The 17,342-nt window shown below is 60.8% G+C and overlaps 1 protein-coding gene across 1 annotated transcript in view; it reads left to right on the forward strand.

Annotated features, from left to right (window-relative positions):
• The window catches only part of LOC121276098 (disintegrin and metalloproteinase domain-containing protein 12-like), a 772,855-nt gene that overhangs the window by 445,028 nt on the left and 310,485 nt on the right, over positions 1-17,342 (forward strand). The gene's annotated exons all lie outside the window — the stretch shown is intronic.

Raw genomic sequence — 17,342 nt, forward strand, 5'->3', positions numbered from 1 at the left:
GTGAGAGACAGAGCTCAGCGCTGTCTGTGTGGTTGGGGGGAGTGTGAAACGTGAGAGACAGAGCTCAGCGCTGTCTGTGTGTGGGGGGGAGTGTGAAACGTGAGAGACAGAGCTCAGCGCTGTCTGTGTGTGGGGGGGAGTGTGAAACGTGAGAGACAGAGCTCAGCGCTGTCTGTGTGGGGGGGAGTGTGAAACGTGAGAGACAGAGCTCAGCGCTGTCTGTGTGGGGGGGGAGTGTGAAACGTGAGAGACAGAGCTCAGCGCTGTCTGTGTGTGGGGGGGTGTGTGAAACGTGAGAGACAGAGCTCAGCGCTGTCTGTGTGTGGGGGGGGAGTGTGAAACGTGAGAGACAGAGCTCAGCGCTGTCTGTGTGGGTGGGAGGAGTGTGAAACGTGAGAGACAGAGCTCAGCGCTGTCTGTGTGGGGGGGGGTGTGAAACGTGAGAGACAGAGCTCAGCGCTGTCTGTGTGGGGGGGAGTGTGAAACGTGAGAGACAGAGCTCAGCGCTGTCAGTGTGGGGGGGAGTGTGAAACGTGAGAGACAGAGCTCAGCGCTGTCTGTGTGTGGGGGGGGGAGTGTGAAACGTGAGAGACAGAGCTCAGCGCTGTCTGTGTGTGGGGGGGGGAGTGTGAAACGTGAGAGACAGAGCTCAGCGCTGTCTGTGTGTGGGGGGGGAGTGTGAAACGTGAGAGACAGAGCTCAGCGCTGTCTGTGTGTGGGGGGGTGTGAAACGTGAGAGACAGAGCTCAGCGCTGTCTGTGTGGGGGGGGAGTGTGAAACGTGAGAGACAGAGCTCAGCGCTGTCTGTGTGGGGGGGGAGTGTGAAACGTGAGAGACAGAGCTCAGCGCTGTCTGTGTGGGGGGGGTGTGTGAAACGTGAGAGACAGAGCTCAGCGCTGTCTGTGTGGGGGGGGGGGAGTGTGAAACGTGAGAGACAGAGCTCAGCGCTGTCTGTGTGGGGGGGGGAGTGTGAAACGTGAGAGACAGAGCTCAGCGCTGTCTGTGTGGGGGGGGGAGTGTGAAACGTGAGAGACAGAGCTCAGCGCTGTCTGTGTGGGGGGGGGAGTGTGAAACGTGAGAGACAGAGCTCAGCGCTGTCTGTGTGGGGGGGGGAGTGTGAAACGTGAGAGACAGAGCTCAGCGCTGTCTGTGTGGGGGGGGAGTGTGAAACGTGAGAGACAGAGCTCAGTGCTGTCTGTGTGGGGGGGGAAGTGTGAAACGTGAGAGACAGAGATCAGCGCTGTCTGTGTGTGGGGGGGAGTGTGAAACGTGAGAGACAGAGCTCAGCGCTGTCTGTGTGGGGGGGGGAGTGTGAAACGTGAGAGACAGAGCTCAGCGCTGTCTGTGTGGGGGGGGGTGTGAAACGTGAGAGACAGAGCTCAGCGCTGTCTGTGTGGGGGGGGGAGTGTGAAACGTGAGAGACAGAGCTCAGCGCTGTCTGTGTGGGGGGGGAGTGTGAAACGTGAGAGACAGAGCTCAGCGCTGTCTGTCTGTGTGGGGGGGGGAGTGTGAAACGTGAGAGACAGAGCTCAGCGCTGTCTGTGTGGGGGGGGGAGTGTGAAACGTGAGAGACAGAGCTCAGCGCTGTCTGTGTGGGGGGGTGGGGGGAGTGTGAAACGTGAGAGACAGAGCTCAGCGCTGTCTGTGTTGGGGGGGGGGTGTGAAACGTGAGAGACAGAGCTCAGCGCTGTCTGTGTGTGGGGGGAGTGTGTGTGAAACGTGAGAGACAGAGCTCAGCGCTGTCTGTGTGGGGGGGGAGTGTGAAACGTGAGAGACAGAGCTCAGCGCTGTCTGTGTGGGGGGGGGAGTGTGAAACGTGAGAGACAGAGCTCAGCGCTGTCTGTGTGGGGGGGGGAGTGTGAAACGTGAGAGACAGAGCTCAGCGCTGTCTGTGTGGGGGGAGTGTGAAACGTGAGAGACAGAGCTCAGCGCTGTCTGTGTGGGGGGGGGAGTGTGAAACGTGAGAGACAGAGCTCAGCGCTGTCTGTGTGGGGGGGGAGTGTGAAACGTGAGAGACAGAGCTCAGCGCTGTCTGTGTGGGGGGGGGTGTGAAACGTGAGAGACAGAGCTCAGCGCTGTCTGTGTGTGTGGGGGGGCGAGTGTGAAACGTGAGAGACAGAGCTCAGCGCTGTCTGTGTGGGGGGAGTGTGAAACGTGAGAGACAGAGCTCAGCGCTGTCTGTGTGGGGAGGGGGGCAGTGTGAAACGTGAGAGACAGAGCTCAGCGCTGTCTGTGTGTGTGGGGGGGGGAGTGTGAAACGTGAGAGACAGAGCTCAGTGCTGTCTGTGTGGGGGGGGGAGTGTGAAACGTGAGAGACAGAGCTCAGCGCTGTCTGTGTGGGGGGGGGAGGTGTGAAACGTGAGAGACAGAGCTCAGCGCTGTCTGTGTGGGGGGGGGTGTGAAACGTGAGAGACAGAGCTCAGCGCTGTCTGTGTGGGGGGGGGGAGTGTGAAACGTGAGAGACAGAGCTCAGCGCTGTCTGTGTGGGGGGGGGTGTGAAACGTGAGAGACAGAGCTCAGCGCTGTCTGTGTGTGGGGGGGGGGTGTGAAACGTGAGAGACAGAGCTCAGCGCTGTCTGTGTGGGGGGGGGAGTGTGAAACGTGAGAGACAGAGCTCAGCGCTGTCTGTGTGGGGGGGGGAGTGTGAAACGTGAGAGACAGAGCTCAGCGCTGTCTGTGTGGGGGGGGTGTGAAACGTGAGAGACAGAGCTCAGCGCTGTCTGTGTGGGGGGGGGTGTGAAACGTGAGAGACAGAGCTCAGCGCTGTCTGTGTGGGGGGGGGGGGGGGTGAAACGTGAGAGACAGAGCTCAGCGCTGTCTGTGTGGGGGGGAGTGTGAAACGTGAGAGACAGAGCTCAGCGCTGTCTGTGTGTGGGGGGGGAGTGTGAAACGTGAGAGACAGAGCTCAGCGCTGTCTGTGTGGTGGGGGGAGTGTGAAACGTGAGAGACAGAGCTCAGCGCTGTCTGTGTGGGGGGGGAGTGTGAAACGTGAGAGACAGAGCTCAGCGCTGTCTGTGTGGGGGGGAGTGTGAAACGTGAGAGACAGAGCTCAGCGCTGTCTGTGTGGGGGGGAGTGTGAAACGTGAGAGACAGAGCTCAGCGCTGTCTGTGTGTGGGGGGGGGAGTGTGAAACGTGAGAGACAGAGCTCAGCGCTGTCTGTGTGTGGGGGGGGGGAGTGTGAAACGTGAGAGACAGAGCTCAGCGCTGTCTGTGTGTGGGGGGGGGAGTGTGAAACGTGAGAGACAGAGCTCAGCGCTGTCTGTGTGTGGGGGGGGTGAAACGTGAGAGACAGAGCTCAGCGCTGTCTGTGTGGGGGGGGGAGTGTGAAACGTGAGAGACAGAGCTCAGCGCTGTCTGTGTGGGGGGGGAGTGTGAAACGTGAGAGACAGAGCTCAGCGCTGTCTGTGTGGGGGGGGAGTGTGAAACGTGAGAGACAGAGCTCAGCGCTGTCTGTGTGGGGGGGGGGGAGTGTGAAACGTGAGAGACAGAGCTCAGCGCTGTCTGTGTGGGGGGGGGAGTGTGAAACGTGAGAGACAGAGCTCAGCGCTGTCTGTGTGGGGGGGGGAGTGTGAAACGTGAGAGACAGAGCTCAGCGCTGTCTGTGTGGGGGGGGGAGTGTGAAACGTGAGAGACAGAGCTCAGCGCTGTCTGTGTGGGGGGGGGAGTGTGAAACGTGAGAGACAGAGCTCAGCGCTGTCTGTGTGGGGGGGGAGTGTGAAACGTGAGAGACAGAGCTCAGCGCTGTCTGTGTGGGGGGGGGGAGTGTGAAACGTGAGAGACAGAGCTCAGCGCTGTCTGTGTGTGGGGGGAGTGTGAAACGTGAGAGACAGAGCTCAGCGCTGTCTGTGTGGGGGGGGGAGTGTGAAACGTGAGAGACAGAGCTCAGCGCTGTCTGTGTGGGGGGGGTGTGAAACGTGAGAGACAGAGCTCAGCGCTGTCTGTGTGGGGGGGGGGAGTGTGAAACGTGAGAGACAGAGCTCAGCGCTGTCTGTGTGGGGGGGGGAGTGTGAAACGTGAGAGACAGAGCTCAGCGCTGTCTGTCTGTGTGGGGGGGGGAGTGTGAAACGTGAGAGACAGAGCTCAGCGCTGTCTGTGTGGGGGGGGGGTGTGAAACGTGAGAGACAGAGCTCAGCGCTGTCTGTGTGGGGGGGGGGGGAGTGTGAAACGTGAGAGACAGAGCTCAGCGCTGTCTGTGTTGGGGGGGGGGTGTGAAACGTGAGAGACAGAGCTCAGCGCTGTCTGTGTGGGGGGGAGTGTGAAACGTGAGAGACAGAGCTCAGCGCTGTCTGTGTGGGGGGGGGAGTGTGAAACGTGAGAGACAGAGCTCAGCGCTGTCTGTGTGGGGGGAGTGTGAAACGTGAGAGACAGAGCTCAGCGCTGTCTGTGTGGGGGGGGGGAGTGTGAAACGTGAGAGACAGAGCTCAGCGCTGTCTGTGTGGGGGGGGAGTGTGAAACGTGAGAGACAGAGCTCAGCGCTGTCTGTGTGGGGGGGGGTGTGTGAAACGTGAGAGACAGAGCTCAGCGCTGTCTGTGTGTGGGGGGGGGAGTGTGAAACGTGAGAGACAGAGCTCAGCGCTGTCTGTGTGGGGGGGAGTGTGAAACGTGAGAGACAGAGCTCAGCGCTGTCTGTGTGGGGGGGGGGAGTGTGAAACGTGAGAGACAGAGCTCAGCGCTGTCTGTGTGTGTGGGGGGGGGAGTGTGAAACGTGAGAGACAGAGCTCAGCGCTGTCTGTGTGGGGGGGGAGTGTGAAACGTGAGAGACAGAGCTCAGCGCTGTCTGTGTGGGGGGGGGAGTGTGAAACGTGAGAGACAGAGCTCAGCGCTGTCTGTGTGGGGGGGGAGTGTGAAACGTGAGAGACAGAGCTCAGCGCTGTCTGTGTGGGGGGGGGGAGTGTGAAACGTGAGAGACAGAGCTCAGCGCTGTCTGTGTGGGGGGGGTGTGAAACGTGAGAGACAGAGCTCAGCGCTGTCTGTGTGGGGGGGGGGTGTGAAACGTGAGAGACAGAGCTCAGCGCTGTCTGTGTGGGGGGGGGAGTGTGAAACGTGAGAGACAGAGCTCAGCGCTGTCTGTGTGGGGGGGGGAGTGTGAAACGTGAGAGACAGAGCTCAGCGCTGTCTGTGTGGGGGGGTGTGAAACGTGAGAGACAGAGCTCAGCGCTGTCTGTGTGGGGGGGTGTGAAACGTGAGAGACAGAGCTCAGCGCTGTCTGTGTGGGGGGGTGGGGGGGGTGTGAAACGTGAGAGACAGAGCTCAGCGCTGTCTGTGTGGGGGGGAGTGTGAAACGTGAGAGACAGAGCTCAGCGCTGTCTGTGTGTGGGGGGGGAGTGTGAAACGTGAGAGACAGAGCTCAGCGCTGTCTGTGTGGGGGGGGGGGAGTGTGAAACGTGAGAGACAGAGCTCAGCGCTGTCTGTGTGGGGGGGGAGTGTGAAACGTGAGAGACAGAGCTCAGCGCTGTCTGTGTGGGGGGAGTGTGAAACGTGAGAGACAGAGCTCAGCGCTGTCTCTGTGTGGGGGGAGTGTGAAACGTGAGAGACAGAGCTCAGCGCTGTCTGTGTGGGGGGGGAGGAGTGTGAAACGTGAGAGACAGAGCTCAGCGCTGTCTGTGTGTGGGGGGGGAGTGTGAAACGTGAGAGACAGAGCTCAGCGCTGTCTGTGTGGGGGGGTGGTGTGTGAAACGTGAGAGACAGAGCTCAGCGCTGTCTGTGTGGGGGGGGGTGTGAAACGTGAGAGACAGAGCTCAGCGCTGTCTGTGTGGGGGGGGGGGAGTGTGAAACGTGAGAGACAGAGCTCAGCGCTGTCTGTGTGGGGGGGGGGGAGTGTGAAACGTGAGAGACAGAGCTCAGCGCTGTCTGTGTGGGGGGGGGGAGTGTGAAACGTGAGAGACAGAGCTCAGCGCTGTCTGTGTGGGGGGGGAGTGTGAAACGTGAGAGACAGAGCTCAGCGCTGTCTGTGTGTGGGGGGGGGGTGTGAAACGTGAGAGACAGAGCTCAGCGCTGTCTGTGTGTGGGGGGGGAGTGTGAAACGTGAGAGACAGAGCTCAGCGCTGTCTGTGTGTGGGGGGGGGGGAGTGTGAAACGTGAGAGACAGAGCTCAGCGCTGTCTGTGTGGGGGGGTGGTGTGTGAAACGTGAGAGACAGAGCTCAGCGCTGTCTGTGTGTGGGGGGGGGAGTGTGAAACGTGAGAGACAGAGCTCAGCGCTGTCTGTGTGGGGGGGAGTGTGAAACGTGAGAGACAGAGCTCAGCGCTGTCTGTGTGGGGGGGGGAGTGTGAAACGTGAGAGACAGAGCTCAGCGCTGTCTGTGTGGGGGGGGGAGTGTGAAACGTGAGAGACAGAGCTCAGCGCTGTCTGTGTGGGGGGGGGAGGGGGTGAAACGTGAGAGACAGAGCTCAGCGCTGTCTGTGTGTGGGGGGGGGGTGAAACGTGAGAGACAGAGCTCAGCGCTGTCTGTGTGGGGGTGGGAGTGTGAAACGTGAGAGACAGAGCTCAGCGCTGTCTGTGTTGGGGGGGGAGTGTGAAACGTGAGAGACAGAGCTCAGCGCTGTCTGTGTGGGGGGGTGGTGTGAAACGTGAGAGACAGAGCTCAGCGCTGTCTGTGTGGGGGGGGGGGGTGTGAAACGTGAGAGACAGAGCTCAGCGCTGTCTGTGTGGGGGGGGTGGAGTGTGAAACGTGAGAGACAGAGCTCAGCGCTGTCTGTGTGGGGGGGGGTGTGTGAAACGTGAGAGACAGAGCTCAGCGCTGTCTGTGTGGGGGGGGTGTGAAACGTGAGAGACAGAGCTCAGCGCTGTCTGTGTGGGGGGGAGTGTGAAACGTGAGAGACAGAGCTCAGCGCTGTCTGTGTGGGGGGGGGAGTGTGAAACGTGAGAGACAGAGCTCAGCGCTGTCTGTGTGGGGGGGAGTGTGAAACGTGAGAGACAGAGCTCAGCGCTGTCTGTCTGTGTGGGGGGGGGAGTGTGAAACGTGAGAGACAGAGCTCAGCGCTGTCTGTGTGGGGGGGGAGTGTGAAACGTGAGAGACAGAGCTCAGCGCTGTCTGTGTGGGTGGGGGAGGGGGTGAAACGTGAGAGACAGAGCTCAGCGCTGTCTGTGTGGGGGGGGGGGAGTGGGTGAAACGTGAGAGACAGAGCTCAGCGCTGTCTGTGTGTGGGGGGGGGAGTGTGAAACGTGAGAGACAGAGCTCAGCGCTGTCTGTGTGGGGGGGGGAGTGTGAAACGTGAGAGACAGAGCTCAGCGCTGTCTGTGTGGGGGGGGGAAGTGTGAAACGTGAGAGACAGAGATCAGCGCTGTCTGTGTGTGGGGGGGAGTGTGAAACGTGAGAGACAGAGCTCAGCGCTGTCTGTGTGGGGGGGGGAGTGTGAAACGTGAGAGACAGAGCTCAGCGCTGTCTGTGTGTGTGGGGGAAGTGTGAAACGTGAGAGACAGAGCTCAGCGCTGTCTGTGTGGGGGGGGGGAGTGTGAAACGTGAGAGACAGAGCTCAGCGCTGTCCGTGTGGGGGGGGGGGGGGAGTGTGAAACGTGAGAGACAGAGCTCAGCGCTGTCTGTGTGGGGGGGGGAGGGGGTGAAACGTGAGAGACAGAGCTCAGCGCTGTCTTTGTGGGGGGGGGAGGGGGTGAAACGTGAGAGACAGAGCTCAGCGCTGTCTGTGTGGGGGGGGGGGAGTGTGAAACGTGAGAGACAGAGCTCAGCGCTGTCTGTGTGTCGGGGGGGGAGTGTGAAACGTGAGAGACAGAGCTCAGCGCTGTCTGTGTGGGGGGGGGAGTGTGAAACGTGAGAGACAGAGCTCAGCGCTGTCTGTGTGGGGGGGGGGAGTGTGAAACGTGAGAGACAGAGCTCAGCGCTGTCTGTGGGGGGGGGGGGGAGTGTGAAACGTGAGAGACAGAGCTCAGCGCTGTCTGTGTGGGGGGGGAGTGTGAAACGTGAGAGACAGAGCTCAGCGCTGTCTGTGTGGGGGGGTGTGTGAAACGTGAGAGACAGAGCTCAGCGCTGTCTGTGTGGGGGGGGGGAGTGTGAAACGTGAGAGACAGAGCTCAGCGCTGTCTGTGTGTGTGGGGGGGGGAGTGTGAAACGTGAGAGACAGAGCTCAGCGCTGTCTGTGTGTGGGGTGAGTGTGAAACGTGAGAGACAGAGCTCAGCGCTGTCTGTGTGGGGGGTGGTGTGAAACGTGAGAGACAGAGCTCAGCGCTGTCTGTGTGGGGGGGTGTGTGAAACGTGAGAGACAGAGCTCAGCGCTGTCTGTGTGGGGGGGGAGTGTGAAACGTGAGAGACAGAGCTCAGCGCTGTCTGTGTGGGGGGGGAGTGTGAAACGTGAGAGACAGAGCTCAGCGCTGTCTGTGTGGGGGGGGAGTGTGAAACGTGAGAGACAGAGCTCAGCGCTGTCTGTGTGGGGGGGAGTGTGAAACGTGAGAGACAGAGCTCAGCGCTGTCTGTGTGGGGGGGGTGTGTGAAACGTGAGAGACAGAGCTCAGCGCTGTCTGTGTGGGGGGGGAGTGTGAAACGTGAGAGACAGAGCTCAGCGCTGTCTGTGTGGGGGGGGAGTGTGAAACGTGAGAGACAGAGCTCAGCGCTGTCTGTGTGGGGGGGGGGGGAGTGTGAAACGTGAGAGACAGAGCTCAGCGCTGTCTGTGTGTGGGGGGGGTGTGAAACGTGAGAGACAGAGCTCAGCGCTGTCTGTGTGGGGGGGGGAGTGTGAAACGTGAGAGACAGAGCTCAGCGCTGTCTGTGTGTGGGGAGGAGTGTGAAACGTGAGAGACAGAGCTCAGCGCTGTCTGTGTGGGGGGGGTGGTGTGAAACGTGAGAGACAGAGCTCAGCGCTGTCTGTGTGTGGGGGGGGTGAAACGTGAGAGACAGAGCTCAGCACTCTCTGTGTGGGGGGGGAGTGTGAAACGTGAGAGACAGAGCTCAGCGCTGTCTGTGTGGGGGGAGTGTGAAACGTGAGAGACAGAGCTCAGCGCTGTCTGTGTGGGGGGAGTGTGAAACGTGAGAGACAGAGCTCAGCGCTGTCTGTGTGTGTGGGGGGGGGAGTGTGAAACGTGAGAGACAGAGCTCAGCGCTGTCTGTGTGGGGGGGGGGAGTGTGAAACGTGAGAGACAGAGCTCAGCACTCTCTGTGTGTGGGGGGGGTGTGAAACGTGAGAGACAGAGCTCAGCGCTGTCTGTGTGGGGGGGGGGAGTGTGAAACGTGAGAGACAGAGCTCAGCGCTGTCTGTGTGTGGGGGGAGTGTGAAACGTGAGAGACAGAGCTCAGCGCTGTCTGTGTGGGGGGGAGGGGGTGAAACGTGAGAGACAGAGCTCAGCGCTGTCTGTGTGTGTGGGGGGGGAGTGTGAAACGTGAGAGACAGACCTCAGCGCTGTCTGTGTGGGGGGGGGGAGTGTGAAACGTGAGAGACAGAGCTCAGCGCTGTCTGTGTGGGGGGGGAGTGTGAAACGTGAGAGACAGAGCTCAGCGCTGTCTGTGTGGGGGGGGGTAGTGTGAAACGTGAGAGACAGAGCTCAGCGCTGTCTGTGTGTGGGGGGGGGGGTGTGAAACGTGAGAGACAGAGCTCAGCGCTGTCTGTGTGGGGGGGGGAGTGTGAAACGTGAGAGACAGAGCTCAGCGCTGTCTGTGTGTGTGGGGGGGGAGTGTGAAACGTGAGAGACAGAGCTCAGCGCTGTCTGTGTGGGGGGGGGAGTGTGAAACGTGAGAGACAGAGCTCAGCGCTGTCTGTGTGTGGGGGGAGTGTGAAACGTGAGAGACAGAGCTCAGCGCTGTCTGTGTGGGGGGGAGGGGTGTGAAACGTGAGAGACAGAGCTCAGCGCTGTCTGTGTGTGTGGGGGGGGAGTGTGAAACGTGAGAGACAGAGCTCAGCGCTGTCTGTGTGGGGGGGGGGAGTGTGAAACGTGAGAGACAGAGCTCAGCGCTGTCTGTGTGGGGGGGGAGTGTGAAACGTGAGAGACAGAGCTCAGCGCTGTCTGTGTGGGGGGGGGGTGGTGTGAAACGTGAGAGACAGAGCTCAGCGCTGTCTGTGTGGGGGGGGGAGTGTGAAACGTGAGAGACAGAGCTCAGCGCTGTCTGTGTGTGTGGGGGGGGAGTGTGAAACGTGAGAGACAGAGCTCAGCGCTGTCTGTGTGTGGGGGGGGGAGTGTGAAACGTGAGAGACAGAGCTCAGCGCTGTCTGTGTGTGTGGGGGGGGAGTGTGAAACGTGAGAGACAGAGCTCAGCGCTGTCTGTGTGGGGGGGGCGTGTGAAACGTGAGAGACAGAGCTCAGCGCTGTCTGTGTGGGGGGGGGAGTGTGAAACGTGAGAGACAGAGCTCAGCGCTGTCTGTGTGGGGGGGGGAGGGGGTGAAACGTGAGAGACAGAGCTCAGCGCTGTCTGTGTGGGGGGAGTGTGAAACGTGAGAGACAGAGCTCAGCGCTGTCTGTGTGTGTGGGGGGAGTGTGAAACGTGAGAGACAGAGCTCAGCGCTGTCTGTGTGGGGGGCTGAGGGGGTGAAACGTGAGAGACAGAGCTCAGCGCTGTCTGTGTGAGGGGGGGGGGGTGTGAAACGTGAGAGACAGAGCTCAGCGCTGTCTGTGTGGGGGGAGTGTGAAACGTGAGAGACAGAGCTCAGCACTGTCTGTGTGGGGGGGGGAGTGTGAAACGTGAGAGACAGAGCTCAGCGCTGTCTGTGTGGGGGGGGGAGTGTGAAACGTGAGAGACAGAGCTCAGCGCTGTCTGTGTGTGGGGGGAGTGTGAAACGTGAGAGACAGAGCTCAGCGCTGTCTGTGTGGGGGGGGGAGTGTGAAACGTGAGAGACAGAGCTCAGCGCTGTCTGTGTGTGGGGGGGGGAGTGTGAAACGTGAGAGACAGAGCTCAGCGCTGTCTGTGTGGGGGGGGGAGTGTGAAACGTGAGAGACAGAGCTCAGCGCTGTCTGTGTGTGGGGGGGGGAGTGTGAAACGTGAGAGACAGAGCTCAGCGCTGTCTGTGTGGGGGGGGGAGTGTGAAACGTGAGAGACAGAGCTCAGCGCTGTCTGTGTGGGGGGGAGTGTGAAACGTGAGAGACAGAGCTCAGCGCTGTCTGTGTGTGGGGGGGAGGGGGTGAAACGTGAGAGACAGAGCTCAGTGCTGTCTGTGTGGGGGGGGGAGTGTGAAACGTGAGAGACAGAGCTCAGCGCTGTCTGTGTGGGGGGGGGAGTGTGAAACGTGAGAGACAGAGCTCAGCGCTGTCTGTGTGTGGGGGGAGTGTGAAACGTGAGAGACAGAGCTCAGCGCTGTCTGTGTGTGGGGGGGGGAGTGTGAAACGTGAGAGACAGAGCTCAGCGCTGTCTGTGTGGGTGGGAGGAGTGTGAAACGTGAGAGACAGAGCTCAGCTCTGTCTGTGTGGGGGGGGGTGTGAAACGTGAGAGACAGAGCTCAGCGCTGTCTGTGTGGGGGGGAGTGTGAAACGTGAGAGACAGAGCTCAGCGCTGTCTGTGTGGGGGGGAGTGTGAAACGTGAGGACAGAGCTCAGCGCTGTCAGTGTGTGGGGGGGGGGAGTGTGAAACGTGAGAGACAGAGCTCAGCGCTGTCTGTGTGTGGGGGGGGGAGTGTGAAACGTGAGAGACAGAGCTCAGCGCTGTCTGTGTGGGGGGGGAGTGTGAAACGTGAGAGACAGAGCTCAGCGCTGTCTGTGTGTGGGGGGGGTGAAACGTGAGAGACAGAGCTCAGCACTCTCTGTGTGGGGGGGGGAGTGTGAAACGTGAGAGACAGAGCTCAGCGCTGTCTGTGTGGGGGGAGTGTGAAACGTGAGAGACAGAGCTCAGCGCTGTCTGTGTGGGGGGAGTGTGAAACGTGAGAGACAGAGCTCAGCGCTGTCTGTGTGGGGGGGGGGAGTGTGAAACGTGAGAGACAGAGCTCAGCGCTGTCTGTGTGGGGGGGGGAGTGTGAAACGTGAGAGACAGAGCTCAGCGATGTCTGTGTTGGGGGGGGAGTGAGAAACGTGAGAGACAGAGCTCAGCGCTGTCTGTGTGGGGGGGGGAGTGTGAAACGTGAGAGACAGAGCTCAGCGCTGTCTGTGTGGGGGGGGGAGTGTGAAACGTGAGAGACAGAGCTCAGCGCTGTCTGTGCTGGGGGGGGAGTGTGAAACGTGAGAGACAGAGCTCAGCGCTGTCTGTGTGGGGGGGGGAGTGTGAAACGTGAGAGACAGAGCTCAGCGCTGTCTGTGTGTGGGGGGAGAGTGTGAAACGTGAGAGACAGAGCTCAGCGCTGTCTGTGTGGGGGGGGGAGTGTGAAACGTGAGAGACAGAGCTCAGTGCTGTCTGTGTGGGGGGGGAGTGTGAAACGTGAGAGACAGAGCTCAGCGCTGTCTGTGTGGGGGGGGTGTGAAACGTGAGAGACAGAGCTCAGCGCTGTCTGTGTGGGGGGGGGAGTGTGAAACGTGAGAGACAGAGCTCAGTGCTGTCTGTGTCGGGGGGGGAGTGTGAAACGTGAGAGACAGAGCTCAGCGCTGTCTGTCTGTGTGGGGGGGGGCAGTGTGAAACGTGAGAGACAGAGCTCAGCGCTGTCTGTGTGGGGGGGGGGGGTGTGTGAAACGTGAGAGACAGAGCTCAGCGCTGTCTGTGTGGGGGGAGTGTGAAACGTGAGAGACAGAGCTCAGCGCTGTCTGTGTGGGGGGAGTGTGAAACGTGAGAGACAGAGCTCAGCGCTGTCTGTGTGTGGGGGGAGTGTGAAACGTGAGAGACAGAGCTCAGCGCTGTCTGTGTGGGGGGGGGGAGTGTGAAACGTGAGAGACAGAGCTCAGCGCTGTCTGTGTGGGGGGGGGAGGGGGTGAAACGTGAGAGACAGAGCTCAGTGCTGTCTGTGTGGGGGGGGGAGTGTGAAACGTGAGAGACAGAGCTCAGCGCTGTCTGTGTGGGGGGGGAGTGTGAAACGTGAGAGACAGAGCTCAGCGCTGTCTGTGTGGGGGGGGGAGGGGGTGAAACGTGAGAGACAGAGCTCAGCGCTGTCTGTGTGGGGGGGGAGGGAGTGTGAAACGTGAGAGACAGAGCTCAGCGCTGTCTGTGTGGTTGGGGGAGTGTGAAACGTGAGAGACAGAGCTCAGCGCTGTCTGTGTGGTTGGGGGAGTGTGAAACGTGAGAGACAGAGCTCAGCGCTGTCTGTGTGTGGTGGGGGGAGTGTGAAACGTGAGAGACAGAGCTCAGCGCTGTCTGTGTGTGGGGGGGAGTGTGAAACGTGAGAGACAGAGCTCAGCGCTGTCTGTGTGGGGGGGAGTGTGAAACGTGAGAGACAGAGCTCAGCGCTGTCTGTGTGGGGGGGGGGAGTGTGAAACGTGAGAGACAGAGCTCAGCGCTGTCTGTGTGGGGGGGGAGTGTGAAACGTGAGAGACAGAGCTCAGCGCTGTCTGTGTGTGGGGGGGGGAGTGTGAAACGTGAGAGACAGAGCTCAGCGCTGTCTGTGTGTGGGGGGAGGTGTGAAACGTGAGAGACAGAGCTCAGCGCTGTCTGTGTGTGGGGGGGTGTGAAACGTGAGAGACAGAGCTCAGCGCTGTCGGTGTGTGGGGGGAGTGTGAAACGTGAGAGACAGAGCTCAGCGCTGTCTGTGTGGGGGGGGGGAGTGAAACGTGAGAGACAGAGCTCAGCGCTGTCTGTGTGGGGGGGGAGTGTGAAACGTGAGAGACAGAGCTCAGCGCTGTCTGTGTGGGGGGGGGTGTGTAACGTGAGAGACAGAGCTCAGCGCTGTCTGTGTGTGGGGGGGGTGTGAAACGTGAGAGACAGAGCTCAGCGCTCTGTCTGTGTGGGGGGGAGTGTGAAACGTGAGAGACAGAGCTCAGCGCTGTCTGTGTGGGGGGGAGTGTGAAACGTGAGAGACAGAGCTCAGCGCTGTCTGTGTGGGGGGGGGAGTGTGAAACGTGAGAGACAGAGCTCAGCGCTGTCTGTGTGGGGGGGGGGGAGTGTGAAACGTGAGAGACAGAGCTCAGCGCTGTCTTGTGTGGGGGGGGGAGTGTTGAAACGTGAGAGACAGAGCTCAGCGCTGTCTGTGTGGGGGGGGAGTGTGAAACGTGAGAGACAGAGCTCAGCGCTGTCTGTGTGGGGGGGGGGGAGTGTGAAACGTGAGAGACAGAGCTCAGCGCTGTCTGTGTGGGGGGGGGAGTGTGAAACGTGAGAGACAGAGCTCAGCGCTGTCTGTGTGGGGGGGGGAGTGTGAAACGTGAGAGACAGAGCTCAGCGCTGTCTGTGTGGGGGGGGAGTGTGAAACGTGAGAGACAGAGCTCAGCGCTGTGTGTGTGGGGGGGGGGGAGTGTGAAACGTGAGAGACAGAGCTCAGCGCTGTCTGTGTGGGGGGGGGAGTGTGAAACGTTGAGAGACAGAGCTCAGCGCTGTCTGTGTGGGGGGGGGAGTGTGAAACGTGAGAGACAGAGCTCAGCGCTGTCTGTGTGGGGGGGGGGAGTGTGAAACGTGAGAGACAGAGCTCAGCGCTGTCTGTGTGGGGGGGGTGTGAAACGTGAGAGACAGAGCTCAGCGCTGTCTGTGTGGGGGGGGGAGTGTGAAACGTGAGAGACAGAGCTCAGCGCTGTCTGTGTGGGGGGAGTGTGAAACGTGAGAGACAGAGCTCAGCGCTGTCTGTGTGGGGGGGGGGGGTGAAACGTGAGAGACAGAGCTCAGCGCTGTCTGTGTGGGGGGGGGGGAGTGTGAAACGTGAGAGACAGAGCTCAGCGCTGTCTGTGTGTGGGGGGGGAGTGAGTGGAACGTGAGAGACAGAGCTCAGCGCTGTCTGTGTGGGGGGGGAGTGTGAAACGTGAGAGACAGAGCTCAGCGTGCTGTCTGTGTGGGGGGGGGGGGGAGTGTGAAACGTGAGAGACAGAGCTCAGCGCTGTCTGTGTGGGGGGCGGAGGGGGTGAAACGTGTGAGACAGAGCTCAGCGCTGTCTGTGTGGGGGGGGAGGGAGTGTGAAACGTGAGAGAGAGCTCAGCGCTGTCTGTGTGGGGGGGGGGGGAGTGTGAAACGTGAGAGACAGAGCTCAGCGCTGTCTGTGTGGTGGGGGGGTGTGAAACGTGAGAGACAGAGCTCAGCGCTGTCTGTGTGGGGGGGGGAGTGAGTGTGAAACGTGAGAGACAGAGCTCAGCGCTGTCTGTGTGGTGGGGGAGTGTGAAACGTGAGAGACAGAGCTCAGCGCTGTCTGTGTGTGGGGGGGGAGTGTGAAACGTGAGAGACAGAGCTCAGCGCTGTCTGTGTGTGGGGGGGGAGTGTGAAACGTGAGAGACAGAGCTCAGCGCTGTCTGTGTGGGGGGGGGGTGTGTGAAACGTGAAGAGACAGAGCTCAGCGCTGTCTGTGTGGGGGGGGAGTGTGAAACGTGAGAGACAGAGCTCAGCGCTGTCTGTGTGGGGGGGGTGTGTGAAACGTGAGAGACAGAGCTCAGCGCTGTCTGTGTGGGGGGGGGGGGAGTGTGAAACGTGAGAGACAGAGCTCAGCGCTGTCTGTGTGGTGGGGGGGGGAGTGTGAAACGTGAGAGACAGAGCTCAGGCTGTCTGTGTTGGGGGGGAGTGTGAAACGTGAGAGACAGAGCTCAGCGCTGTCTGTGTGTGTGGGGGGGGGAGTGTGAAACGTGAGAGACAGAGCTCAGTGCTGTCTGTGTGGGGGGGGGAGTGTGAAACGTGAGAGACAGAGCTCAGCGCTGTCTGTGTGGGGGGGGGAGTGTGAAACGTGAGAGACAGAGCTCAGCGCTGTCTGTGTGGGGGGGGGAGTGTGAAAGTGAGAGACAGAGCTCAGCGCTGTCTGTGGGGGGGGGGGGAGTGTGAAAAGTGAGAGACAGAGCTCAGCGCTGTCTGTGTGGGGGGAGTGTGGAAACGTGAGAGACAGAGTCAGCGCTGTCTGTGTGGGGGGGGGGGAGTGTGAACGTGAGAGGACAGAGTCAGCGCTGTCTGTGTGGGGGGGTGGGGTGTGAAACGTGAGAGACAGAGCTCAGCGCTGTCTGTGTGGGGGGGGGGAGTGTGAACGTGAGAGACAGAGCTCAGCGCTGTCTGTGTGGGGGGGGGAGTGTGAAACGTGAGAGGACAGAGCTCAGCGCTGTCTGTGTGGGGGGAATGGTGTGAAACGTGAGAGACAGAGCTCAGCGCTGTCTGTGTGGGGGGGGGGGTGTGAAAACGTGAGAGACAGAGCTCAGCGCTGTCTGTGTGGGGGGGGGGAGTGTGAAACGTGAGAGACAGAGTCAGCGCTGTCTGTGTGGGGGGGGGAGTGTGGGGTGGGAGTGTGAAACGGTGAGAGACAGAGCTCAGGCGTCTGTGTGTGTGGTGGGGGGGAGTGTGAAACGTGAGAGACAGAGCTCAGCGCTGTCTGTGTGTGTGGGGGGGGGAGTGTGAAATGCGTGAGAGACAGAGCTCAGCGTGTCTGTGTGGGGGGGGAGTGTGAAACGTGAGAGACAGAGCTCAGCGCTGTCTGTGTGGGGGGGGTGGAGTGTGAAACGTGAGAGACAGAGCTCAGCGCTGTCTGTGTGGGGGGGGTAGGGAGTGTGAAACGTGAGAGACAGAGCTCAGCGCTGTCTGTGTGGGGGGGGAGTGTGAAACGTTGAGAGACAGAGCTCAGCGCTGTCTGTGTGGGGGGGGAGTGTGATCGTGAGAGACAGAGCTCAGCGCTGTCTGTGTGTGGGGGGAGTGTGATGAAAGTGAGAGACAGAGCTCAGCGCTGTCTGTGTGTGGGGGGGAGTGTGAAACGTGAGAGACAGGAGCTCAGCGCTGTGTGTGTGTGGGGGGGGTGGGGGTGAAACGTGAGAGACAGAGCTCAGCGCTGTCTGTGGGGGGGGGGAGTGTGAAGTGAGAGACAGAGCTCAGCGCTGTCTGTTGTGGGGGGGGAGTGTGAAACGTGAGAGACAGAGCTCAGCGCTGTCTGTGGGGGGGGGGAGGGTGTGATGAAAGTCAGAGAGAGAGCTCAGCGCTGTCTGTGTGGGGGGGGGGGGAGTGTGAAACGTGAGAAGACAGAGTCAGCTCTGTCTGTGTGGGGGGGAGTGTGAAACGTGAGAGACAGAGCTCAGCGCTGTCTGTGGTGGGGGGGGAGTGTGAAAAGTGAGAGACAGAGCTCAGCGCTGTCTGTGTGTGGTGGGGCGGAGTGTGAACGTGAGAGACTGAGCTCAGCGCTGTCTGTGTGTGGGGGGAGGGTGGAAACGTGAGAGACAGAGCTCAGCGCTGTTGTGTGGGGGGAGGGAGGGGGTGGGAGGGGGTGATGAAACGTGAGAGACAGAGCTCAGCGCTGTCTGTGGGGGGGGGGGAGTGTGAAACGTGAGAGACAGCGCTCAGCGTTGTGTGTGTGGGGGGGAGTGTGAAAATGAGAGACAGAGCTCAGCGCTGTCTGTGTGGTGGGGGGGGAGTGTGAACGTGAGAGACAGAGTCAGCGCTGTCTGTGGTGGGGGGGGAG

The sequence above is a fragment of the Carcharodon carcharias genome, chromosome 1, assembly GCF_017639515.1.
Source record: "Carcharodon carcharias isolate sCarCar2 chromosome 1, sCarCar2.pri, whole genome shotgun sequence".
In the NCBI taxonomy this organism is placed as follows: domain Eukaryota; kingdom Metazoa; phylum Chordata; class Chondrichthyes; order Lamniformes; family Lamnidae; genus Carcharodon; species Carcharodon carcharias.